This window comes from Pholcus phalangioides, unplaced genomic scaffold (genome assembly GCF_987345545.1).
Source record: "Pholcus phalangioides strain wild (caught in Gottingen) unplaced genomic scaffold, Ppha-v1.0 ptg000036l_1, whole genome shotgun sequence".
Classification (NCBI taxonomy): domain Eukaryota; kingdom Metazoa; phylum Arthropoda; class Arachnida; order Araneae; family Pholcidae; genus Pholcus; species Pholcus phalangioides.
Genome location: NW_028301623.1, coordinates 1,450,034 through 1,475,873, shown reverse-complemented (window position 1 = coordinate 1,475,873; position 25,840 = coordinate 1,450,034). Strand labels below are relative to the sequence as shown.

The following is a 25,840-nucleotide window of genomic DNA, read 5'->3' as shown; positions in this document are numbered from 1 at the left end:
AAATTGTACGCTGGCTGCCTCTCCAAGCGCCTGACCTCATGGTTGAGCGACCACGGAATCCTGTCACCCGCTCAAAAAGGCTTCCTCCAGTACGACGGGACATTTGAAAATAACTACATGCTGGAACAACGCATCCAGAAAGCGAGGAGGAGTTCAAAGGACATATGCCTGATGTCGCTGGACTACTCCAACGCATTCGGGTCAATCCCTCATGAGGTTATAGCGCACACCCTCATGCGGGCTGGCGCGGGTCCTAAGTTCCTACAGGTCGTCCAGGACCTCTACAACGGGGCCACCACTACGTACCACACAGAAGATGGATCCTCGGAGGAGCTCGCTGTAACCCAAGGTGTCCGACAGGGGTGCCCACTGAGCGGGCTCCTGTTTAACATATGCGTAGACCCTGTCCTGCGAGCCGTCCAGCAAAGTGAGGACTGCCACGACATCTTGGCGTATGCGGACGACCTGATGATCCTCGCCGAGAGCCCGGTGTCACTTCAAACAAAAATCAACACTGCGAGCGAGGTGTCTGCCAGCCTCGGTTTGAAGATGAACCCCCGGAAGTGCTACTCGATGCACCTCTCGCACTCACCGGCTGGCTGTAGAAGCACTACCTTCGAGGTGGATGGCACCCCCATTCCCGTGGTGACGGACGGCTGTCACAAGAGGTTCCTTGGGAAGCCGGTGGGCTTTCGGCTTCTCCCAGATGACGCTTCGCTGGAGCAATGCATCCAGTACGGGACGGACCTGCTATCATCAAGCCTTGCACCGTGGCAACGCCTGGATGCCCTCAAGAGCTTCTTCTACCCCTCGTTGCAGTACTCTCTACGTACGGCCCAGAGGAAGAAAGGGGAATGGCGCCGGATCGACAATGCGCTGAGACCACTGATCAAAGCCACCCTCAACGTCCCAAAGCGTGCCTCCAACACGTACCTTCATGGCGATAGGAGGGACGGGCTCTTTGGTGTCCCCGAGGCGGCAGTGGACGCTGACATCAGCCACGTCGATGCGGCCATGAAGCTTCTAACATCAAAGGACGCAGTGGTACAGGCCACGGCGTGGGAAGACCTGACAGAATTCGTGGCGAGGTGCATCAGGAAGCCAAACCCGTCGACAGCGGACTTGAATGCTTATCTGTCAAGGTCGGCAGCGAGGCATACCTCACACCCGACATCTTCGGTATGGTCCAGGGCACGGATGGCCTCCGAGCATCTCAAGCTGGTGTGGGAACTCACCGATGACCATCAGGTGGCTGTCAAGTGCGGAGAGACCACCATCTCCGACAGGAGAATGGTCTTCAGAACCCTGAGAGGCGCTGTCAGAAAGCAACACTCTGCGGACTTGGCAGCAATGGCTCACCAAGGGAAGACATCCAGCACCTTCTCACGCTCAAAGGCATCGACCCACTTCCACAGGGAGGGGAGCTTCACTCGCTTCGCTGATTGGAGATTCATCCACCGTGCGAGGTTGGGTCTCGTACCGCTGAACGGCTATCGACACGAGAATGACCCAGCTGCCAAACGTTGCCGCAAGTGCAACTATCCAAATGAAACCCTCCCACACGTGCTGGATAATTGCATGATGTATAGTCCTCTATACACAGCGCGCCACAACAACATCGTGGAAAGGATAAAGAAGGCAGCCAGCGGAAGGTGGGAAGTCTTTGCCGAGAACCGACCAGTGATGGGTTCAACTCTGCGGCCCGACCTGATTCTCAAGAAAGACGGCTCCATCCTGGTCATCGACGTGACGGTGCCATTCGAAAACGGCCCTGAGGCCTTTGCAACAGCGAGACGTGCCAAGGAAGAGAAATATCGACCGCTACTCAACCTCCTGAAGCAGCGCTACCCGGACGTCCGCTTTGGTACCATTGTGGTGGGAGCCCTAGGTTCCTGGGATCCACTTAACGATAGGATCGTGTCCCGGCTGTGCTCCCGAAGATATGCGGGACTCATGAGCAAGTTGATCGTCAGCGATACGATTGCTGCATCACGCGATATCTATGTGGAATTTATATCCGGAGTACGGCAGTCATCCGGGAGGACCCTGACACCCGCAACGTCCTCGCCTGATCGCACGAGCGACCATGCGCGAAGACTGGTCCGACACAGCGCACGTGCAAATGCTGCCCCATGATATGTAAATACCCCCAAGAGTAGTCTCAATGTATATATGTATTACCTTTCGCATAACATGTCATTTTGAATTGTCCGCACATTATATATAACGCACCGATTGTCCGCATAATTTCTTGTATATAGCTTGTACAGAAGGTCGCATATGTTCCGCATATTATCCGCAAATACCATGTAAATAACTCTCGCATATGTCTCGCCTGTATTCATCATCCTCATACTAACCGCAAACTTACTGTAAACAGCGTACTGTAACACGCTTGTAACCGCAGAATAATCCGTAACTGCTTGTAACATACTCATACTGCTCAACCAACTAATGGGTATACTAATCCCCTTGTAAAGGATGAAAGTAAGTCCCATATCGGGCCATGGAAAGAAACCTTTCAAACATGAATAAAAGCTTTTTATAATCTGTTCTTATCAGCTTAATATCTGGTACGTCTCCTACATGGGGACAAGATATTAAACTTATTTTTGGAACAGGGCGGAGTGCTTTCAGCTTGCTGAACCTCTGCCGCGGGTCCTCTCGATATTGCACTACCTTCGAGTTGGGCCCATCCTCATGAAATCAAGTAGACTCTGTGTTTTATTCATAATTTCGCAATAATCACTCTTTGTCGGGGCGAAAACGACAAATTTGAAAGCGGTCGACGGGAAATTAAGGCCCGGCACACGACCCCTGGGACTTAGTTTTTTATTAAGGAGACGACGTGGATGGCACGTCCTTGTGAGGACGGGTCCACGCCGGTCGTTTCCTCGTTGTGCTGTGCGCTTCCGAAATGCTGCCGCGGGTCCTCTCGACGTTTCTCCCGTTACTGGGTGCCGCCCCCCCCTTCTCTATCGAGAATGCAAGTAGATATTGGTCTCTCGCGTCGACATCTAGCGGTCGAACGTGCAACCCGAACGGAACGGCGCCCAGGATACGTCGCACCTGAAAGCAACATCTGGTCGACAAGGAGTCGTCTCGTCTTCAAATTACGAACGACGCCGCGCGTCAGACCCCAGCCAGGACATTAATTATAGTTAATTGTGATCAAATTTTAATTCGCGTCTATCCCGTTATCGCTTCTCGGCCTTTTGGCTAAGATCAAAGTGTAGTAGTGGTGATTGCCTAGGATCTTGCCAGGAGAAGAGGTACCTAACAGCGAAGTTCGACAGTGCTCCAGCCAACACCTGATGTGCCACGCCCCATCGAAGTTCTGCCGCGGGTCCTCTAGCATCCGAAGCCAAGCCGATTCCTGCTCCACAGCGATGTCCGGCTAAAGGGAGACGAAGGCGTGCCTGAAACATGACCTGGTTGGCGGCTGATGACTCGTGACCACCCCTGCTCTCTCTTCTTCCTCGTCTCCTCCTCGTCGTGATCCCGGGAAAGGCATCTGTCACATCTCAGGCATTTCAGCCTAGCCGTCGTCCTTGGACCCTCGCCTCATTATATGGCTGGGCCTTGGGCGTGCGGTCAGCGGAAGTGCCTGTTAGCCAATCGGTGGTGTGGCAGTGTTCGGGTCAGCCTCGGAGCTTTGGCTACGCCTGGCGGACTGACTTGACACCTTTCCCTCGCGGGGCTGCCCCACATCCATAACTCGGGTTCGTCAGGATGACCTCTCGGGGTCGCTTGATGAATTCGGGTCTATGCATGATGCCCACTCGTGTTTCCCTCCCTCCCCTCCCTTTCTCGAGGCCTCTTAAAGGTCCTCAACCTCTTTCTCTCGGGACCTCTTAAAGTGTCCCACCCCCTGGTCTAGCGGGACCTATTAAAGGTCTCAACTCTCCCTGGGTTCTTGCGAGACCTCCTAAAGGTTCTCTTTCCCTCTGGGTTTGGTTCACGCGGGACCTCTTTAAGGTCCCCTCCCTCTGGGTCGGTTACCGGGAGGCCTCTTCAAGGTCTCACACTCCTGGGACTTCGCGTGGCCTCTTCAGGGCTCCCCTCGTCGGGCAGGCGCCGCCAAAGTGTGGAGGTAGTGAACTTTTGCCACTAGCTCCGGGGTTTGGCGAGGCCTGTCCCCCGAGAGGTAGAGCTCCCAAGGGGACTAGTGGGATCTTTCCCCCCCGGGTTTTTAAGAGTCCCCTAAGGGCTCGTCCCCCCCCGGGCTAGGTAGGACCTCCTAAAGGTCCTCCCCCATTGGTATCAAGGTTCCTCTTAAAGGTACCGCAGCCCTAACGGAGTCTCATAAAGCTCTCCAGTCCTCACCAATGGGTCTCATGGGGTCCTTAAGGCCCGTCTCTATCCCCCTGCCCTGGTCACGGGCATGTGCCGCTAGGTGGGTCATGTGTAGGGTGCGCCAAGTCAGCCAGCTCTAGCATCGTTCCGATATACAGTCATCGAAGTGTTCGCACAAAGTAGGTAGTCGTTGATTGTTAACCCCTAACAGTCTAACCACTAACCTGACTAACACCTAACGACACAATGCCGAGAAATCTGCGCAATGGAAGAACCCTACAGACACCAGGATCAGCCCGCCGTGTCATCACAGAGGGACTCGACCCTGAGGACTCGGAACGCCTCCTGGTCTCATACGCTCTCTTCGTTTCTCCCGAGAAGCAGCAGTCACCATCAGCATCTCCGGTGAGCCACTCTGATGCCTCACCAGCCACAAGTGTGAGAGACACCCACAACGACGGCGAAACCTCTCAGAACTCATCGTCGCCGGGGCGATTGGTTATCGACTCCGATACCGACTGGCTCATCGACGCCACTACAATCGCGCCGCCTAGTCAAGAAGCTGCATGCGAGCCTGTGGCACTGGTGACCGGCCCTGAAGACGCGCCCACACGGGAACGGGCCACGAACAACAGCGTGTTCCCCTTGCACTTCTCTGCGGAAGACTCAACCAGGCTGGACCCCATGTCCTCCCCAGCAGCCTGGTGGGCGTCGGAGTTACAGCCGGCAACAACTGGAGTAGAAGAGTGCCCAGTCCAAGCGGCGAAGTCTTCCCCGGAGCGCCTGCCAACGTCGTCAGACCTTGAGCGCGACCTGTCCCTGTCACCTGACACCTCAAAATCGAGTGCAGCGTCCATACCTCTGCCCCCTATGGCTTGCGAGTGTGATGGTGTAGAGAGGGGGCCGACAGCGAGTTCGTGCGACGATCCTCCGCCGGCCAGTGACGTCTCGTCATCTTCCTCGCACAGCGATGCTGCAACGCAGACGGACAGACCTGCTCGCCGGAAGAAGAAGAAGAAGAAGAAGAAGAAGAAGATCGGAAGGGATGACCCGGAACTGGTACTCGCGGGCCCTTCACGGATACCGGAACCCTCTGCCCCCTCACAGACCAGCGCTCTGCCACTCGCTCATAGGACCAAGAAGGCACTACAAACGAGGAGTAACCTCCCGGTTCTGGAGAGCCAGCTGGATTCGGATTCGCCGACGCCGCCAGATATGAGAACGGTAGTGCCAGAGACCCAAGCCCCGCCGGTAATGCCAGCGGCTGAGAGCCAAGTAGGGTCCGGAGTGCAGGCGCTGCAGTCTCCTCCTGGGGTTGCCGGGCAACCTGTGAGTGACGACAGAGCACCAGAGGGGTCAGGTCCGCCGCAGATAGCAAGACCGCCACTACTGCCAACGCCAGCGTGCAGTCCGCAAACGGCCCCACGTGCCGCGCTGCTGCCCGCCCCGGCTGGTCTAGGGAACCCGCCTGCTGCCAACACACACCAGATATCGCCGTCTCCACCGCCCACGACGAGTGCGCGATTCCCCGGCTCCACGCCCGCAACGTGTCAGAGGGAGGCCCTGACGCTACACCTCGTTTTCCCCGTCGCCAGCCCGATGGAGTGCCCGGAGGCAGGATGCAGAGCCAGGTTCCGAGCCAAGCAATGGACGACAATGAAGCAGTCCCTCCTGCGCCACCTCCTCGCCGACCACAGCCTGGATATGGAGGCATCAAGCTTCTGGTGTGGCCACTGCCGGAACCCCATCAAGCGTCAGCAGGTGAAGAACCACAGATGCCTACGCAGCGGCCAGCTCATCCTCCCCAACAGTCAGCCGTCAAAGCACCAGTGCCCGGATTGCCCTGACTCGTTCCCCAGCGGGAGGGGTCTGAGGAATCACGCCCGATCCAGGCACAGACAGCAACAACGACAAGCACCACCACGAAGTCAGGCGGATCAACAAGGAGTGCCACTCCCCCCGCCGCAAGCACAGATCCTGAACCCGCCACAAGCAAACGGAGAATCGGGGTCACCGACACCGAATTCCAGCCAACCGACTGGGCCAGGAGCCGACTCCCAGCAGTTAGAACCCCACGACGTGCCGGATGACAACCACGAGCAGGGTGCCCATCCAGGTGACGAGGTCCCCCGCGACCCTCAGAATGATGAGGATCCGTCAGCCCCGTTCACTCGCCGGCTCCGCGAAAGCCTGCCGGATCTCGACGAGAGCAACTGGGACGCCTTCTGCGGCATCATACGGGAGTTGACAACATTCACCCAGGAGTTCGTCAAGCTCCCAGCGCCCACAGGTGGGAATGGAAGGAGAGGGGTTAATCCCAGAAACCACCGCGACATTCAGCGCCTCTACAGGAGGAATAGGCGTCGCGCGGTGAAGATCATAACCGAGGCGGAGTCCGAAAGGTGTGCCATTCCCATTGAGGAGGTCGTGGAAAAATTCCAGGCAACATCAAGGTTCGACGCGTCCTTGCTCGAGGGAGTCACCCACCCGAACCCCGCGCCTGAGCCAGTGGACGTCGCCCCACTCTCGACGACGGAAGTGCTGAGCCGCCTGAAGCGCGCCGAGAACTCTGCCCCTGGTGCTGACAGAATAACATACAAGCACTGGCTGGGGGTCGACCCGGAGGCAAAGGCGCTAACGGCGATCTTCAATGGGTGCCTCAAGTGCTGCAGAATCCCGGATGACTGGAAGTGCTCAAGAACAATACTCGTGCCAAAAGGGGGGGACCCAGCACAGGTCAGTAACTGGAGACCGATTGCACTGACCCCGACCATCTACAAATTGTACGCTGGCTGCCTCTCCAAGCGCCTGACCTCATGGTTGAGCGACCACGGAATCCTGTCACCCGCTCAAAAAGGCTTCCTCCAGTACGACGGGACATTTGAAAATAACTACATGCTGGAACAACGCATCCAGAAAGCGAGGAGGAGTTCAAAGGACATATGCCTGATGTCGCTGGACTACTCCAACGCATTCGGGTCAATCCCTCATGAGGTTATAGCGCACACCCTCATGCGGGCTGGCGCGGGTCCTAAGTTCCTACAGGTCGTCCAGGACCTCTACAACGGGGCCACCACTACGTACCACACAGAAGATGGATCCTCGGAGGAGCTCGCTGTAACCCAAGGTGTCCGACAGGGGTGCCCACTGAGCGGGCTCCTGTTTAACATATGCGTAGACCCTGTCCTGCGAGCCGTCCAGCAAAGTGAGGACTGCCACGACATCTTGGCGTATGCGGACGACCTGATGATCCTCGCCGAGAGCCCGGTGTCACTTCAAACAAAAATCAACACTGCGAGCGAGGTGTCTGCCAGCCTCGGTTTGAAGATGAACCCCCGGAAGTGCTACTCGATGCACCTCTCGCACTCACCGGCTGGCTGTAGAAGCACTACCTTCGAGGTGGATGGCACCCCCATTCCCGTGGTGACGGACGGCTGTCACAAGAGGTTCCTTGGGAAGCCGGTGGGCTTTCGGCTTCTCCCAGATGACGCTTCGCTGGAGCAATGCATCCAGTACGGGACGGACCTGCTATCATCAAGCCTTGCACCGTGGCAACGCCTGGATGCCCTCAAGAGCTTCTTCTACCCCTCGTTGCAGTACTCTCTACGTACGGCCCAGAGGAAGAAAGGGGAATGGCGCCGGATCGACAATGCGCTGAGACCACTGATCAAAGCCACCCTCAACGTCCCAAAGCGTGCCTCCAACACGTACCTTCATGGCGATAGGAGGGACGGGCTCTTTGGTGTCCCCGAGGCGGCAGTGGACGCTGACATCAGCCACGTCGATGCGGCCATGAAGCTTCTAACATCAAAGGACGCAGTGGTACAGGCCACGGCGTGGGAAGACCTGACAGAATTCGTGGCGAGGTGCATCAGGAAGCCAAACCCGTCGACAGCGGACTTGAATGCTTATCTGTCAAGGTCGGCAGCGAGGCATACCTCACACCCGACATCTTCGGTATGGTCCAGGGCACGGATGGCCTCCGAGCATCTCAAGCTGGTGTGGGAACTCACCGATGACCATCAGGTGGCTGTCAAGTGCGGAGAGACCACCATCTCCGACAGGAGAATGGTCTTCAGAACCCTGAGAGGCGCTGTCAGAAAGCAACACTCTGCGGACTTGGCAGCAATGGCTCACCAAGGGAAGACATCCAGCACCTTCTCACGCTCAAAGGCATCGACCCACTTCCACAGGGAGGGGAGCTTCACTCGCTTCGCTGATTGGAGATTCATCCACCGTGCGAGGTTGGGTCTCGTACCGCTGAACGGCTATCGACACGAGAATGACCCAGCTGCCAAACGTTGCCGCAAGTGCAACTATCCAAATGAAACCCTCCCACACGTGCTGGATAATTGCATGATGTATAGTCCTCTATACACAGCGCGCCACAACAACATCGTGGAAAGGATAAAGAAGGCAGCCAGCGGAAGGTGGGAAGTCTTTGCCGAGAACCGACCAGTGATGGGTTCAACTCTGCGGCCCGACCTGATTCTCAAGAAAGACGGCTCCATCCTGGTCATCGACGTGACGGTGCCATTCGAAAACGGCCCTGAGGCCTTTGCAACAGCGAGACGTGCCAAGGAAGAGAAATATCGACCGCTACTCAACCTCCTGAAGCAGCGCTACCCGGACGTCCGCTTTGGTACCATTGTGGTGGGAGCCCTAGGTTCCTGGGATCCACTTAACGATAGGATCGTGTCCCGGCTGTGCTCCCGAAGATATGCGGGACTCATGAGCAAGTTGATCGTCAGCGATACGATTGCTGCATCACGCGATATCTATGTGGAATTTATATCCGGAGTACGGCAGTCATCCGGGAGGACCCTGACACCCGCAACGTCCTCGCCTGATCGCACGAGCGACCATGCGCGAAGACTGGTCCGACACAGCGCACGTGCAAATGCTGCCCCATGATATGTAAATACCCCCAAGAGTAGTCTCAATGTATATATGTATTACCTTTCGCATAACATGTCATTTTGAATTGTCCGCACATTATATATAACGCACCGATTGTCCGCATAATTTCTTGTATATAGCTTGTACAGAAGGTCGCATATGTTCCGCATATTATCCGCAAATACCATGTAAATAACTCTCGCATATGTCTCGCCTGTATTCATCATCCTCATACTAACCGCAAACTTACTGTAAACAGCGTACTGTAACACGCTTGTAACCGCAGAATAATCCGTAACTGCTTGTAACATACTCATACTGCTCAACCAACTAATGGGTATACTAATCCCCTTGTAAAGGATGAAAGTAAGTCCCATATCGGGCCATGGAAAGAAACCTTTCAAACATGAATAAAAGCTTTTTATAATCTGTTCTTATCAGCTTAATATCTGGTACGTCTCCTACATGGGGACAAGATATTAAACTTATTTTTGGAACAGGGCGGAGTGCTTTCAGCTTGCTGAACCTCTGCCGCGGGTCCTCTCGATATTGCACTACCTTCGAGTTGGGCCCATCCTCATGAAATCAAGTAGACTCTGTGTTTTATTCATAATTTCGCAATAATCACTCTTTGTCGGGGCGAAAACGACAAATTTGAAAGCGGTCGACGGGAAATTAAGGCCCGGCACACGACCCCTGGGACTTAGTTTTTTATTAAGGAGACGACGTGGATGGCACGTCCTTGTGAGGACGGGTCCACGCCGGTCGTTTCCTCGTTGTGCTGTGCGCTTCCGAAATGCTGCCGCGGGTCCTCTCGACGTTTCTCCCGTTACTGGGTGCCGCCCCCCCCTTCTCTATCGAGAATGCAAGTAGATATTGGTCTCTCGCGTCGACATCTAGCGGTCGAACGTGCAACCCGAACGGAACGGCGCCCAGGATACGTCGCACCTGAAAGCAACATCTGGTCGACAAGGAGTCGTCTCGTCTTCAAATTACGAACGACGCCGCGCGTCAGACCCCAGCCAGGACATTAATTATAGTTAATTGTGATCAAATTTTAATTCGCGTCTATCCCGTTATCGCTTCTCGGCCTTTTGGCTAAGATCAAAGTGTAGTAGTGGTGATTGCCTAGGATCTTGCCAGGAGAAGAGGTACCTAACAGCGAAGTTCGACAGTGCTCCAGCCAACACCTGATGTGCCACGCCCCATCGAAGTTCTGCCGCGGGTCCTCTAGCATCCGAAGCCAAGCCGATTCCTGCTCCACAGCGATGTCCGGCTAAAGGGAGACGAAGGCGTGCCTGAAACATGACCTGGTTGGCGGCTGATGACTCGTGACCACCCCTGCTCTCTCTTCTTCCTCGTCTCCTCCTCGTCGTGATCCCGGGAAAGGCATCTGTCACATCTCAGGCATTTCAGCCTAGCCGTCGTCCTTGGACCCTCGCCTCATTATATGGCTGGGCCTTGGGCGTGCGGTCAGCGGAAGTGCCTGTTAGCCAATCGGTGGTGTGGCAGTGTTCGGGTCAGCCTCGGAGCTTTGGCTACGCCTGGCGGACTGACTTGACACCTTTCCCTCGCGGGGCTGCCCCACATCCATAACTCGGGTTCGTCAGGATGACCTCTCGGGGTCGCTTGATGAATTCGGGTCTATGCATGATGCCCACTCGTGTTTCCCTCCCTCCCCTCCCTTTCTCGAGGCCTCTTAAAGGTCCTCAACCTCTTTCTCTCGGGACCTCTTAAAGTGTCCCACCCCCTGGTCTAGCGGGACCTATTAAAGGTCTCAACTCTCCCTGGGTTCTTGCGAGACCTCCTAAAGGTTCTCTTTCCCTCTGGGTTTGGTTCACGCGGGACCTCTTTAAGGTCCCCTCCCTCTGGGTCGGTTACCGGGAGGCCTCTTCAAGGTCTCACACTCCTGGGACTTCGCGTGGCCTCTTCAGGGCTCCCCTCGTCGGGCAGGCGCCGCCAAAGTGTGGAGGTAGTGAACTTTTGCCACTAGCTCCGGGGTTTGGCGAGGCCTGTCCCCCGAGAGGTAGAGCTCCCAAGGGGACTAGTGGGATCTTTCCCCCCCGGGTTTTTAAGAGTCCCCTAAGGGCTCGTCCCCCCCCGGGCTAGGTAGGACCTCCTAAAGGTCCTCCCCCATTGGTATCAAGGTTCCTCTTAAAGGTACCGCAGCCCTAACGGAGTCTCATAAAGCTCTCCAGTCCTCACCAATGGGTCTCATGGGGTCCTTAAGGCCCGTCTCTATCCCCCTGCCCTGGTCACGGGCATGTGCCGCTAGGTGGGTCATGTGTAGGGTGCGCCAAGTCAGCCAGCTCTAGCATCGTTCCGATATACAGTCATCGAAGTGTTCGCACAAAGTAGGTAGTCGTTGATTGTTAACCCCTAACAGTCTAACCACTAACCTGACTAACACCTAACGACACAATGCCGAGAAATCTGCGCAATGGAAGAACCCTACAGACACCAGGATCAGCCCGCCGTGTCATCACAGAGGGACTCGACCCTGAGGACTCGGAACGCCTCCTGGTCTCATACGCTCTCTTCGTTTCTCCCGAGAAGCAGCAGTCACCATCAGCATCTCCGGTGAGCCACTCTGATGCCTCACCAGCCACAAGTGTGAGAGACACCCACAACGACGGCGAAACCTCTCAGAACTCATCGTCGCCGGGGCGATTGGTTATCGACTCCGATACCGACTGGCTCATCGACGCCACTACAATCGCGCCGCCTAGTCAAGAAGCTGCATGCGAGCCTGTGGCACTGGTGACCGGCCCTGAAGACGCGCCCACACGGGAACGGGCCACGAACAACAGCGTGTTCCCCTTGCACTTCTCTGCGGAAGACTCAACCAGGCTGGACCCCATGTCCTCCCCAGCAGCCTGGTGGGCGTCGGAGTTACAGCCGGCAACAACTGGAGTAGAAGAGTGCCCAGTCCAAGCGGCGAAGTCTTCCCCGGAGCGCCTGCCAACGTCGTCAGACCTTGAGCGCGACCTGTCCCTGTCACCTGACACCTCAAAATCGAGTGCAGCGTCCATACCTCTGCCCCCTATGGCTTGCGAGTGTGATGGTGTAGAGAGGGGGCCGACAGCGAGTTCGTGCGACGATCCTCCGCCGGCCAGTGACGTCTCGTCATCTTCCTCGCACAGCGATGCTGCAACGCAGACGGACAGACCTGCTCGCCGGAAGAAGAAGAAGAAGAAGAAGAAGAAGAAGATCGGAAGGGATGACCCGGAACTGGTACTCGCGGGCCCTTCACGGATACCGGAACCCTCTGCCCCCTCACAGACCAGCGCTCTGCCACTCGCTCATAGGACCAAGAAGGCACTACAAACGAGGAGTAACCTCCCGGTTCTGGAGAGCCAGCTGGATTCGGATTCGCCGACGCCGCCAGATATGAGAACGGTAGTGCCAGAGACCCAAGCCCCGCCGGTAATGCCAGCGGCTGAGAGCCAAGTAGGGTCCGGAGTGCAGGCGCTGCAGTCTCCTCCTGGGGTTGCCGGGCAACCTGTGAGTGACGACAGAGCACCAGAGGGGTCAGGTCCGCCGCAGATAGCAAGACCGCCACTACTGCCAACGCCAGCGTGCAGTCCGCAAACGGCCCCACGTGCCGCGCTGCTGCCCGCCCCGGCTGGTCTAGGGAACCCGCCTGCTGCCAACACACACCAGATATCGCCGTCTCCACCGCCCACGACGAGTGCGCGATTCCCCGGCTCCACGCCCGCAACGTGTCAGAGGGAGGCCCTGACGCTACACCTCGTTTTCCCCGTCGCCAGCCCGATGGAGTGCCCGGAGGCAGGATGCAGAGCCAGGTTCCGAGCCAAGCAATGGACGACAATGAAGCAGTCCCTCCTGCGCCACCTCCTCGCCGACCACAGCCTGGATATGGAGGCATCAAGCTTCTGGTGTGGCCACTGCCGGAACCCCATCAAGCGTCAGCAGGTGAAGAACCACAGATGCCTACGCAGCGGCCAGCTCATCCTCCCCAACAGTCAGCCGTCAAAGCACCAGTGCCCGGATTGCCCTGACTCGTTCCCCAGCGGGAGGGGTCTGAGGAATCACGCCCGATCCAGGCACAGACAGCAACAACGACAAGCACCACCACGAAGTCAGGCGGATCAACAAGGAGTGCCACTCCCCCCGCCGCAAGCACAGATCCTGAACCCGCCACAAGCAAACGGAGAATCGGGGTCACCGACACCGAATTCCAGCCAACCGACTGGGCCAGGAGCCGACTCCCAGCAGTTAGAACCCCACGACGTGCCGGATGACAACCACGAGCAGGGTGCCCATCCAGGTGACGAGGTCCCCCGCGACCCTCAGAATGATGAGGATCCGTCAGCCCCGTTCACTCGCCGGCTCCGCGAAAGCCTGCCGGATCTCGACGAGAGCAACTGGGACGCCTTCTGCGGCATCATACGGGAGTTGACAACATTCACCCAGGAGTTCGTCAAGCTCCCAGCGCCCACAGGTGGGAATGGAAGGAGAGGGGTTAATCCCAGAAACCACCGCGACATTCAGCGCCTCTACAGGAGGAATAGGCGTCGCGCGGTGAAGATCATAACCGAGGCGGAGTCCGAAAGGTGTGCCATTCCCATTGAGGAGGTCGTGGAAAAATTCCAGGCAACATCAAGGTTCGACGCGTCCTTGCTCGAGGGAGTCACCCACCCGAACCCCGCGCCTGAGCCAGTGGACGTCGCCCCACTCTCGACGACGGAAGTGCTGAGCCGCCTGAAGCGCGCCGAGAACTCTGCCCCTGGTGCTGACAGAATAACATACAAGCACTGGCTGGGGGTCGACCCGGAGGCAAAGGCGCTAACGGCGATCTTCAATGGGTGCCTCAAGTGCTGCAGAATCCCGGATGACTGGAAGTGCTCAAGAACAATACTCGTGCCAAAAGGGGGGGACCCAGCACAGGTCAGTAACTGGAGACCGATTGCACTGACCCCGACCATCTACAAATTGTACGCTGGCTGCCTCTCCAAGCGCCTGACCTCATGGTTGAGCGACCACGGAATCCTGTCACCCGCTCAAAAAGGCTTCCTCCAGTACGACGGGACATTTGAAAATAACTACATGCTGGAACAACGCATCCAGAAAGCGAGGAGGAGTTCAAAGGACATATGCCTGATGTCGCTGGACTACTCCAACGCATTCGGGTCAATCCCTCATGAGGTTATAGCGCACACCCTCATGCGGGCTGGCGCGGGTCCTAAGTTCCTACAGGTCGTCCAGGACCTCTACAACGGGGCCACCACTACGTACCACACAGAAGATGGATCCTCGGAGGAGCTCGCTGTAACCCAAGGTGTCCGACAGGGGTGCCCACTGAGCGGGCTCCTGTTTAACATATGCGTAGACCCTGTCCTGCGAGCCGTCCAGCAAAGTGAGGACTGCCACGACATCTTGGCGTATGCGGACGACCTGATGATCCTCGCCGAGAGCCCGGTGTCACTTCAAACAAAAATCAACACTGCGAGCGAGGTGTCTGCCAGCCTCGGTTTGAAGATGAACCCCCGGAAGTGCTACTCGATGCACCTCTCGCACTCACCGGCTGGCTGTAGAAGCACTACCTTCGAGGTGGATGGCACCCCCATTCCCGTGGTGACGGACGGCTGTCACAAGAGGTTCCTTGGGAAGCCGGTGGGCTTTCGGCTTCTCCCAGATGACGCTTCGCTGGAGCAATGCATCCAGTACGGGACGGACCTGCTATCATCAAGCCTTGCACCGTGGCAACGCCTGGATGCCCTCAAGAGCTTCTTCTACCCCTCGTTGCAGTACTCTCTACGTACGGCCCAGAGGAAGAAAGGGGAATGGCGCCGGATCGACAATGCGCTGAGACCACTGATCAAAGCCACCCTCAACGTCCCAAAGCGTGCCTCCAACACGTACCTTCATGGCGATAGGAGGGACGGGCTCTTTGGTGTCCCCGAGGCGGCAGTGGACGCTGACATCAGCCACGTCGATGCGGCCATGAAGCTTCTAACATCAAAGGACGCAGTGGTACAGGCCACGGCGTGGGAAGACCTGACAGAATTCGTGGCGAGGTGCATCAGGAAGCCAAACCCGTCGACAGCGGACTTGAATGCTTATCTGTCAAGGTCGGCAGCGAGGCATACCTCACACCCGACATCTTCGGTATGGTCCAGGGCACGGATGGCCTCCGAGCATCTCAAGCTGGTGTGGGAACTCACCGATGACCATCAGGTGGCTGTCAAGTGCGGAGAGACCACCATCTCCGACAGGAGAATGGTCTTCAGAACCCTGAGAGGCGCTGTCAGAAAGCAACACTCTGCGGACTTGGCAGCAATGGCTCACCAAGGGAAGACATCCAGCACCTTCTCACGCTCAAAGGCATCGACCCACTTCCACAGGGAGGGGAGCTTCACTCGCTTCGCTGATTGGAGATTCATCCACCGTGCGAGGTTGGGTCTCGTACCGCTGAACGGCTATCGACACGAGAATGACCCAGCTGCCAAACGTTGCCGCAAGTGCAACTATCCAAATGAAACCCTCCCACACGTGCTGGATCATTGCATGATGTATAGTCCTCTATACACAGCGCGCCACAACAACATCGTGGAAAGGATAAAGAAGGCAGCCAGCGGAAGGTGGGAAGTCTTTGCCGAGAACCGACCAGTGATGGGTTCAACTCTGCGGCCCGACCTGATTCTCAAGAAAGACGGCTCCATCCTGGTCATCGACGTGACGGTGCCATTCGAAAACGGCCCTGAGGCCTTTGCAACAGCGAGACGTGCCAAGGAAGAGAAATATCGACCGCTACTCAACCTCCTGAAGCAGCGCTACCCGGACGTCCGCTTTGGTACCATTGTGGTGGGAGCCCTAGGTTCCTGGGATCCACTTAACGATAGGATCGTGTCCCGGCTGTGCTCCCGAAGATATGCGGGACTCATGAGCAAGTTGATCGTCAGCGATACGATTGCTGCATCACGCGATATCTATGTGGAATTTATATCCGGAGTACGGCAGTCATCCGGGAGGACCCTGACACCCGCAACGTCCTCGCCTGATCGCACGAGCGACCATGCGCGAAGACTGGTCCGACACAGCGCACGTGCAAATGCTGCCCCATGATATGTAAATACCCCCAAGAGTAGTCTCAATGTATATATGTATTACCTTTCGCATAACATGTCATTTTGAATTGTCCGCACATTATATATAACGCACCGATTGTCCGCATAATTTCTTGTATATAGCTTGTACAGAAGGTCGCATATGTTCCGCATATTATCCGCAAATACCATGTAAATAACTCTCGCATATGTCTCGCCTGTATTCATCATCCTCATACTAACCGCAAACTTACTGTAAACAGCGTACTGTAACACGCTTGTAACCGCAGAATAATCCGTAACTGCTTGTAACATACTCATACTGCTCAACCAACTAATGGGTATACTAATCCCCTTGTAAAGGATGAAAGTAAGTCCCATATCGGGCCATGGAAAGAAACCTTTCAAACATGAATAAAAGCTTTTTATAATCTGTTCTTATCAGCTTAATATCTGGTACGTCTCCTACATGGGGACAAGATATTAAACTTATTTTTGGAACAGGGCGGAGTGCTTTCAGCTTGCTGAACCTCTGCCGCGGGTCCTCTCGATATTGCACTACCTTCGAGTTGGGCCCATCCTCATGAAATCAAGTAGACTCTGTGTTTTATTCATAATTTCGCAATAATCACTCTTTGTCGGGGCGAAAACGACAAATTTGAAAGCGGTCGACGGGAAATTAAGGCCCGGCACACGACCCCTGGGACTTAGTTTTTTATTAAGGAGACGACGTGGATGGCACGTCCTTGTGAGGACGGGTCCACGCCGGTCGTTTCCTCGTTGTGCTGTGCGCTTCCGAAATGCTGCCGCGGGTCCTCTCGACGTTTCTCCCGTTACTGGGTGCCGCCCCCCCCTTCTCTATCGAGAATGCAAGTAGATATTGGTCTCTCGCGTCGACATCTAGCGGTCGAACGTGCAACCCGAACGGAACGGCGCCCCGGGAGCCCAGGATACGTCGCACCTGAAAGCAACATCTGGTCGACAAGAAGTCGTCTCGTCTTCAAAATACGATCGAGTCTTCCGACGCTATTAAAACAGACCCCAGCCAGGACATTAATTATAGTTAATTGTGATCAAATTTTAATTCGCGTCTATCCCGTTATCGCTTCTCGGCCTTTTGGCTAAGATCAAAGTGTAGTATCTGTTCTTATCAGCTTAATATCTGGTACGTCTCCTACATGGGGACAAGATATTAAACTTATTTTTGGAACAGGGCGGAGTGCTTTCAGCTTGCTGAACCTCTGCCGCGGGTCCTCTCGATATTGCACTACCTTCGAGTTGGGCCCATCCTCATGAAATCAAGTAGACTCTGTGTTTTATTCATAATTTCGCAATAATCATACATTACCGGGGCGAAATAGACCGATTTGAAAGCGGTCGACGGAAAATTAAGGCCCGGCGCACGACCCTGGGACTTTTTTTTTTATTAAGGAGACGACGTGGATGCCACGTCCTTGTGAGGACGGGTCCACGCCGGTCGTTTCCTCGTTGTGCTGTGCGCTTCCGAAATGCTGCCGCGGGTCCCCTCGACGTCTCTCCCGTTCCTGGGTGCCCCCCCCCCCCTTCTAGATCGAGAATGCAAGTAGATATTGGTCTCGCGTCGACATCTAGCGGTCGAACGTGCAACCCGGACGGAACGGCGCCCCGGGAGCCCAGGATACGTCGCACCTGAAAGCAACATCTGGTCGACAAGAAGTCGTCTCGTCTTCAAAATACGATCGAGTCTTCCGACGCTATTAAAACAGACCCCAGCCAGGACATTAATTATAGTTAATTGTGATCAAATTTTAATTCGCGTCTATCCCGTTATCGCTTCTCGGCCTTTTGGCTAAGATCAAAGTGTAGTATCTGTTCTTATCAGCTTAATATCTGGTACGTCTCCTACATGGGGACAAGATATTAAACTTATTTTTGGAACAGGGCGGAGTGCTTTCAGCTTGCTGAACCTCTGCCGCGGGTCCTCTCGATATTGCACTACCTTCGAGTTGGGCCCATCCTCATGAAATCAAGTAGACTCTGTGTTTTATTCATAATTTCGCAATAATCATACATTACCGGGGCGAAATAGACCGATTTGAAAGCGGTCGACGGAAAATTAAGGCCCGGCGCACGACCCTGGGACTTTTTTTTTTATTAAGGAGACGACGTGGATGCCACGTCCTTGTGAGGACGGGTCCACGCCGGTCGTTTCCTCGTTGTGCTGTGCGCTTCCGAAATGCTGCCGCGGGTCCCCTCGACGTCTCTCCCGTTCCTGGGTGCCCCCCCCCCCCTTCTAGATCGAGAATGCAAGTAGATATTGGTCTCGCGTCGACATCTAGCGGTCGAACGTGCAACCCGGACGGAACGGCGCCCCGGGAGCCCAGGATACGTCGCACCTGAAAGCAACATCTGGTCGACAAGAAGTCGTCTCGTCTTCAAAATACGATCGAGTCTTCCGACGCTATTAAAACAGACCCCAGCCAGGACATTAATTATAGTTAATTGTGATCAAATTTTAATTCGCGTCTATCCCGTTATCGCTTCTCGGCCTTTTGGCTAAGATCAAAGTGTAGTATCTGTTCTTATCAGCTTAATATCTGGTACGTCTCCTACATGGGGACAAGATATTAAACTTATTTTTGGAACAGGGCGGAGTGCTTTCAGCTTGCTGAACCTCTGCCGCGGGTCCTCTCGATATTGCACTACCTTCGAGTTGGGCCCATCCTCATGAAATCAAGTAGACTCTGTGTTTTATTCATAATTTCGCAATAATCATACATTACCGGGGCGAAATAGACCGATTTGAAAGCGGTCGACGGAAAATTAAGGCCCGGCGCACGACCCTGGGACTTAGTTTTTTATTAAGGAGACGACGTGGATGCCACGTCCTTGTGAGGACGGGTCCACGCCGGTCGTTTCCTCGTTGTGCTGTGCGCTTCCGAAATGCTGCCGCGGGTCCCCTCGACGTCTCTCCCGTTCCTGGGTGCCCCCCCCCCCCTTCTAGATCGAGAATGCAAGTAGATATTGGTCTCGCGTCGACATCTAGCGGTCGAACGTGCAACCCGGACGGAACGGCGCCCCGGGAGCCCAGGATACGTCGCACCTGAAAGCAACATCTGGTCGACAAGAAGTCGTCTCGTCTTCAAAATACGATCGAGTCTTCCGACGCTATTAAAACAGACCCCAGCCAGGACATTAATTATAGTTAATTGTGATCAAATTTTAATTCGCGTCTATCCCGTTATCGCTTCTCGGCCTTTTGGCTAAGATCAAAGTGTAGTATCTGTTCTTATCAGCTTAATATCTGGTACGTCTCCTACATGGGGACAAGATATTAAACTTATTTTTGGAACAGGGCGGAGTGCTTTCAGCTTGCTGAACCTCTGCCGCGGGTCCTCTCGGCATCATACGGGAGTTGACAACATTCACCCAGGAGTTCGTCAAGCTCCCAGCGCCCACAGGTGGGAATGGAAGGAGAGGGGTTAATCCCAGAAACCACCGCGACATTCAGCGCCTCTACAGGAGGAATAGGCGTCGCGCGGTGAAGATCATAACCGAGGCGGAGTCCGAAAGGTGTGCCATTCCCATTGAGGAGGTCGTGGAAAAATTCCAGGCAACATCAAGGTTCGACGCGTCCTTGCTCGAGGGAGTCACCCACCCGAACCCCGCGCCTGAGCCAGTGGACGTCGCCCCACTCTCGACGACGGAAGTGCTGAGCCGCCTGAAGCGCGCCGAGAACTCTGCCCCTGGTGCTGACAGAATAACATACAAGCACTGGCTGGGGGTCGACCCGGAGGCAAAGGCGCTAACGGCGATCTTCAATGGGTGCCTCAAGTGCTGCAGAATCCCGGATGACTGGAAGTGCTCAAGAACAATACTCGTGCCAAAAGGGGGGGACCCAGCACAGGTCAGTAACTGGAGACCGATTGCACTGACCCCGACCATCTACAAATTGTACGCTGGCTGCCTCTCCAAGCGCCTGACCTCATGGTTGAGCGACCACGGAATCCTGTCACCCGCTCAAAAAGGCTTCCTCCAGTACGACGGGACATTTGAAAATAACTACATGCTGGAACAACGCATCCAGAAAGCGAGGAGGAGTTCAAAGGACATATGCCTGATGTCGCTGGACTACTCCAACGCATTCGGGTCAATCCCTCATGAGGTTATAGCGCACACCCTCATGCGGGCTGGCGCGGGTCCTAAGTTCCTACAGGTCGTCCAGGACCTCTACAACGGGGCCACCACTACGTACCACACAGAAGATGGATCCTCGGAGGAGCTCGCTGTAACCCAAGGTGTCCGACAGGGGTGCCCACTGAGCGGGCTCCTGTTTAACATATGCGTAGACCCTGTCCTGCGAGCCGTCCAGCAAAGTGAGGACTGCCACGACATCTTGGCGTATGCGGACGACCTGATGATCCTCGCCGAGAGCCCGGTGTCACTTCAAACAAAAATCAACACTGCGAGCGAGGTGTCTGCCAGCCTCGGTTTGAAGATGAACCCCCGGAAGTGCTACTCGATGCACCTCTCGCACTCACCGGCTGGCTGTAGAAGCACTACCTTCGAGGTGGATGGCACCCCCATTCCCGTGGTGACGGACGGCTGTCACAAGAGGTTCCTTGGGAAGCCGGTGGGCTTTCGGCTTCTCCCAGATGACGCTTCGCTGGAGCAATGCATCCAGTACGGGACGGACCTGCTATCATCAAGCCTTGCACCGTGGCAACGCCTGGATGCCCTCAAGAGCTTCTTCTACCCCTCGTTGCAGTACTCTCTACGTACGGCCCAGAGGAAGAAAGGGGAATGGCGCCGGATCGACAATGCGCTGAGACCACTGATCAAAGCCACCCTCAACGTCCCAAAGCGTGCCTCCAACACGTACCTTCATGGCGATAGGAGGGACGGGCTCTTTGGTGTCCCCGAGGCGGCAGTGGACGCTGACATCAGCCACGTCGATGCGGCCATGAAGCTTCTAACATCAAAGGACGCAGTGGTACAGGCCACGGCGTGGGAAGACCTGACAGAATTCGTGGCGAGGTGCATCAGGAAGCCAAACCCGTCGACAGCGGACTTGAATGCTTATCTGTCAAGGTCGGCAGCGAGGCATACCTCACACCCGACATCTTCGGTATGGTCCAGGGCACGGATGGCCTCCGAGCATCTCAAGCTGGTGTGGGAACTCACCGATGACCATCAGGTGGCTGTCAAGTGCGGAGAGACCACCATCTCCGACAGGAGAATGGTCTTCAGAACCCTGAGAGGCGCTGTCAGAAAGCAACACTCTGCGGACTTGGCAGCAATGGCTCACCAAGGGAAGACATCCAGCACCTTCTCACGCTCAAAGGCATCGACCCACTTCCACAGGGAGGGGAGCTTCACTCGCTTCGCTGATTGGAGATTCATCCACCGTGCGAGGTTGGGTCTCGTACCGCTGAACGGCTATCGACACGAGAATGACCCAGCTGCCAAACGTTGCCGCAAGTGCAACTATCCAAATGAAACCCTCCCACACGTGCTGGATAATTGCATGATGTATAGTCCTCTATACACAGCGCGCCACAACAACATCGTGGAAAGGATAAAGAAGGCAGCCAGCGGAAGGTGGGAAGTCTTTGCCGAGAACCGACCAGTGATGGGTTCAACTCTGCGGCCCGACCTGATTCTCAAGAAAGACGGCTCCATCCTGGTCATCGACGTGACGGTGCCATTCGAAAACGGCCCTGAGGCCTTTGCAACAGCGAGACGTGCCAAGGAAGAGAAATATCGACCGCTACTCAACCTCCTGAAGCAGCGCTACCCGGACGTCCGCTTTGGTACCATTGTGGTGGGAGCCCTAGGTTCCTGGGATCCACTTAACGATAGGATCGTGTCCCGGCTGTGCTCCCGAAGATATGCGGGACTCATGAGCAAGTTGATCGTCAGCGATACGATTGCTGCATCACGCGATATCTATGTGGAATTTATATCCGGAGTACGGCAGTCATCCGGGAGGACCCTGACACCCGCAACGTCCTCGCCTGATCGCACGAGCGACCATGCGCGAAGACTGGTCCGACACAGCGCACGTGCAAATGCTGCCCCATGATATGTAAATACCCCCAAGAGTAGTCTCAATGTATATATGTATTACCTTTCGCATAACATGTCATTTTGAATTGTCCGCACATTATATATAACGCACCGATTGTCCGCATAATTTCTTGTATATAGCTTGTACAGAAGGTCGCATATGTTCCGCATATTATCCGCAAATACCATGTAAATAACTCTCGCATATGTCTCGCCTGTATTCATCATCCTCATACTAACCGCAAACTTACTGTAAACAGCGTACTGTAACACGCTTGTAACCGCAGAATAATCCGTAACTGCTTGTAACATACTCATACTGCTCAACCAACTAATGGGTATACTAATCCCCTTGTAAAGGATGAAAGTAAGTCCCATATCGGGCCATGGAAAGAAACCTTTCAAACATGAATAAAAGCTTTTTATAATCTGTTCTTATCAGCTTAATATCTGGTACGTCTCCTACATGGGGACAAGATATTAAACTTATTTTTGGAACAGGGCGGAGTGCTTTCAGCTTGCTGAACCTCTGCCGCGGGTCCTCTCGATATTGCACTACCTTCGAGTTGGGCCCATCCTCATGAAATCAAGTAGACTCTGTGTTTTATTCATAATTTCGCAATAATCACTCTTTGTCGGGGCGAAAACGACAAATTTGAAAGCGGTCGACGGGAAATTAAGGCCCGGCACACGACCCCTGGGACTTAGTTTTTTATTAAGGAGACGACGTGGATGGCACGTCCTTGTGAGGACGGGTCCACGCCGGTCGTTTCCTCGTTGTGCTGTGCGCTTCCGAAATGCTGCCGCGGGTCCCCTCGACGTCTCTCCCGTTCCTGGGTGCCCCCCCCCCCTTCTAGATCGAGAATGCAAGTAGATATTGGTCTCGCGTCGACATCTAGCGGTCGAACGTGCAACCCGGACGGAACGGCGCCCCGGGAGCCCAGGATACGTCGCACCTGAAAGCAACATCTGGTCGACAAGAAGTCGTCTCGTCTTCAAAATACGATCGAGTCTTCCGACGCTATTAAAACAGACCCCAGCCAGGACATTAATTATAGTTAATTGTGATCAAATTTTAATTCGCGTCTATCCCGTTATCGCTTCTCGGCCTTTTGGCTAAGATCAAAGTGTAGTATCTGTTCTTATCAGCTTAATATCTGGTACGTCTCCTACATGGGGACAAGATATTAAACTTATTTTTGGAACAGGGCGGAGTGCTTTCAGCTTGCTGAACCTCTGCCGCGGGTCCTCTCGATATTGCACTACCTTCGAGTTGGGCCCATCCTCATGAAATCAAGTAGACTCTGTGTTTTATTCATAATTTCGCAATAATCATACATTACCGGGGCGAAATAGACCGATTTGAAAGCGGTCGACGGAAAATTAAGGCCCGGCGCACGACCCTGGGACTTTTTTTTTTATTAAGGAGACGACGTGGATGCCACGTCCTTGTGAGGACGGGTCCACGCCGGTCGTTTCCTCGTTGTGCTGTGCGCTTCCGAAATGCTGCCGCGGGTCCCCTCGACGTCTCTCCCGTTCCTGGGTGCCCCCCCCCCCTTCTAGATCGAGAATGCAAGTAGATATTGGTCTCGCGTCGACATCTAGCGGTCGAACGTGCAACCCGGACGGAACGGCGCCCCGGGAGCCCAGGATACGTCGCACCTGAAAGCAACATCTGGTCGACAAGAAGTCGTCTCGTCTTCAAAATACGATCGAGTCTTCCGACGCTATTAAAACAGACCCCAGCCAGGACATTAATTATAGTTAATTGTGATCAAATTTTAATTCGCGTCTATCCCGTTATCGCTTCTCGGCCTTTTGGCTAAGATCAAAGTGTAGTATCTGTTCTTATCAGCTTAATATCTGGTACGTCTCCTACATGGGGACAAGATATTAAACTTATTTTTGGAACAGGGCGGAGTGCTTTCAGCTTGCTGAACCTCTGCCGCGGGTCCTCTCGATATTGCACTACCTTCGAGTTGGGCCCATCCTCATGAAATCAAGTAGACTCTGTGTTTTATTCATAATTTCGCAATAATCATACATTACCGGGGCGAAATAGACCGATTTGAAAGCGGTCGACGGAAAATTAAGGCCCGGCGCACGACCCTGGGACTTTTTTTTTTATTAAGGAGACGACGTGGATGCCACGTCCTTGTGAGGACGGGTCCACGCCGGTCGTTTCCTCGTTGTGCTGTGCGCTTCCGAAATGCTGCCGCGGGTCCCCTCGACGTCTCTCCCGTTCCTGGGTGCCCCCCCCCCCTTCTAGATCGAGAATGCAAGTAGATATTGGTCTCGCGTCGACATCTAGCGGTCGAACGTGCAACCCGGACGGAACGGCGCCCCGGGAGCCCAGGATACGTCGCACCTGAAAGCAACATCTGGTCGACAAGAAGTCGTCTCGTCTTCAAAATACGATCGAGTCTTCCGACGCTATTAAAACAGACCCCAGCCAGGACATTAATTATAGTTAATTGTGATCAAATTTTAATTCGCGTCTATCCCGTTATCGCTTCTCGGCCTTTTGGCTAAGATCAAAGTGTAGTATCTGTTCTTATCAGCTTAATATCTGGTACGTCTCCTACATGGGGACAAGATATTAAACTTATTTTTGGAACAGGGCGGAGTGCTTTCAGCTTGCTGAACCTCTGCCGCGGGTCCTCTCGATATTGCACTACCTTCGAGTTGGGCCCATCCTCATGAAATCAAGTAGACTCTGTGTTTTATTCATAATTTCGCAATAATCATACATTACCGGGGCGAAATAGACCGATTTGAAAGCGGTCGACGGAAAATTAAGGCCCGGCGCACGACCCTGGGACTTTTTTTTTTATTAAGGAGACGACGTGGATGCCACGTCCTTGTGAGGACGGGTCCACGCCGGTCGTTTCCTCGTTGTGCTGTGCGCTTCCGAAATGCTGCCGCGGGTCCCCTCGACGTCTCTCCCGTTCCTGGGTGCCCCCCCCCCCCTTCTAGATCGAGAATGCAAGTAGATATTGGTCTCGCGTCGACATCTAGCGGTCGAACGTGCAACCCGGACGGAACGGCGCCCCGGGAGCCCAGGATACGTCGCACCTGAAAGCAACATCTGGTCGACAAGAAGTCGTCTCGTCTTCAAAATACGATCGAGTCTTCCGACGCTATTAAAACAGACCCCAGCCAGGACATTAATTATAGTTAATTGTGATCAAATTTTAATTCGCGTCTATCCCGTTATCGCTTCTCGGCCTTTTGGCTAAGATCAAAGTGTAGTATCTGTTCTTATCAGCTTAATATCTGGTACGTCTCCTACATGGGGACAAGATATTAAACTTATTTTTGGAACAGGGCGGAGTGCTTTCAGCTTGCTGAACCTCTGCCGCGGGTCCTCTCGATATTGCACTACCTTCGAGTTGGGCCCATCCTCATGAAATCAAGTAGACTCTGTGTTTTATTCATAATTTCGCAATAATCATACATTACCGGGGCGAAATAGACCGATTTGAAAGCGGTCGACGGAAAATTAAGGCCCGGCGCACGACCCTGGG

At 54.7% G+C, this 25,840-nt stretch overlaps 12 non-coding genes across 12 annotated transcripts; all 12 read left to right on the top strand.

Moving 5' to 3' along the window:
- Positions 1 to 2,514: 2,514 nt before the first annotated feature.
- On the top strand, positions 2,515 to 2,701 carry LOC149066058 (U2 spliceosomal RNA). Its single transcript, XR_016195526.1, has one exon. It is a non-coding gene; the product is annotated as a U2 spliceosomal RNA (small nuclear RNA).
- A 6,887-nt stretch (positions 2,702 to 9,588) lies between these two features.
- LOC149066057 (U2 spliceosomal RNA) lies at positions 9,589 to 9,775 on the top strand. The gene has a single exon (XR_016195525.1). It is a non-coding gene; the product is annotated as a U2 spliceosomal RNA (small nuclear RNA).
- Positions 9,776 to 16,662: 6,887 nt separating this feature from the next.
- LOC149066056 (U2 spliceosomal RNA) lies at positions 16,663 to 16,849 on the top strand. The gene has a single exon (XR_016195524.1). It is a non-coding gene; the product is annotated as a U2 spliceosomal RNA (small nuclear RNA).
- Positions 16,850 to 17,366: 517 nt separating this feature from the next.
- On the top strand, positions 17,367 to 17,558 carry LOC149066055 (U2 spliceosomal RNA). The gene has a single exon (XR_016195477.1). It is a non-coding gene; the product is annotated as a U2 spliceosomal RNA (small nuclear RNA).
- A 515-nt stretch (positions 17,559 to 18,073) lies between these two features.
- LOC149066054 (U2 spliceosomal RNA) lies at positions 18,074 to 18,265 on the top strand. Its single transcript, XR_016195475.1, has one exon. It is a non-coding gene; the product is annotated as a U2 spliceosomal RNA (small nuclear RNA).
- Positions 18,266 to 18,780: 515 nt separating this feature from the next.
- On the top strand, positions 18,781 to 18,972 carry LOC149066053 (U2 spliceosomal RNA). The gene has a single exon (XR_016195474.1). It is a non-coding gene; the product is annotated as a U2 spliceosomal RNA (small nuclear RNA).
- A 515-nt stretch (positions 18,973 to 19,487) lies between these two features.
- On the top strand, positions 19,488 to 19,674 carry LOC149066052 (U2 spliceosomal RNA). Its single transcript, XR_016195502.1, has one exon. It is a non-coding gene; the product is annotated as a U2 spliceosomal RNA (small nuclear RNA).
- Positions 19,675 to 22,707: 3,033 nt separating this feature from the next.
- On the top strand, positions 22,708 to 22,894 carry LOC149066051 (U2 spliceosomal RNA). Its single transcript, XR_016195523.1, has one exon. It is a non-coding gene; the product is annotated as a U2 spliceosomal RNA (small nuclear RNA).
- Positions 22,895 to 23,409: 515 nt separating this feature from the next.
- Positions 23,410 to 23,601, top strand: LOC149066050 (U2 spliceosomal RNA). Its single transcript, XR_016195473.1, has one exon. It is a non-coding gene; the product is annotated as a U2 spliceosomal RNA (small nuclear RNA).
- A 514-nt stretch (positions 23,602 to 24,115) lies between these two features.
- On the top strand, positions 24,116 to 24,307 carry LOC149066049 (U2 spliceosomal RNA). The gene has a single exon (XR_016195472.1). It is a non-coding gene; the product is annotated as a U2 spliceosomal RNA (small nuclear RNA).
- Positions 24,308 to 24,821: 514 nt separating this feature from the next.
- LOC149066048 (U2 spliceosomal RNA) lies at positions 24,822 to 25,013 on the top strand. Its single transcript, XR_016195471.1, has one exon. It is a non-coding gene; the product is annotated as a U2 spliceosomal RNA (small nuclear RNA).
- Positions 25,014 to 25,528: 515 nt separating this feature from the next.
- LOC149066047 (U2 spliceosomal RNA) lies at positions 25,529 to 25,720 on the top strand. The gene has a single exon (XR_016195470.1). It is a non-coding gene; the product is annotated as a U2 spliceosomal RNA (small nuclear RNA).
- The last annotated feature ends 120 nt before the right edge of the window (positions 25,721 to 25,840 follow it).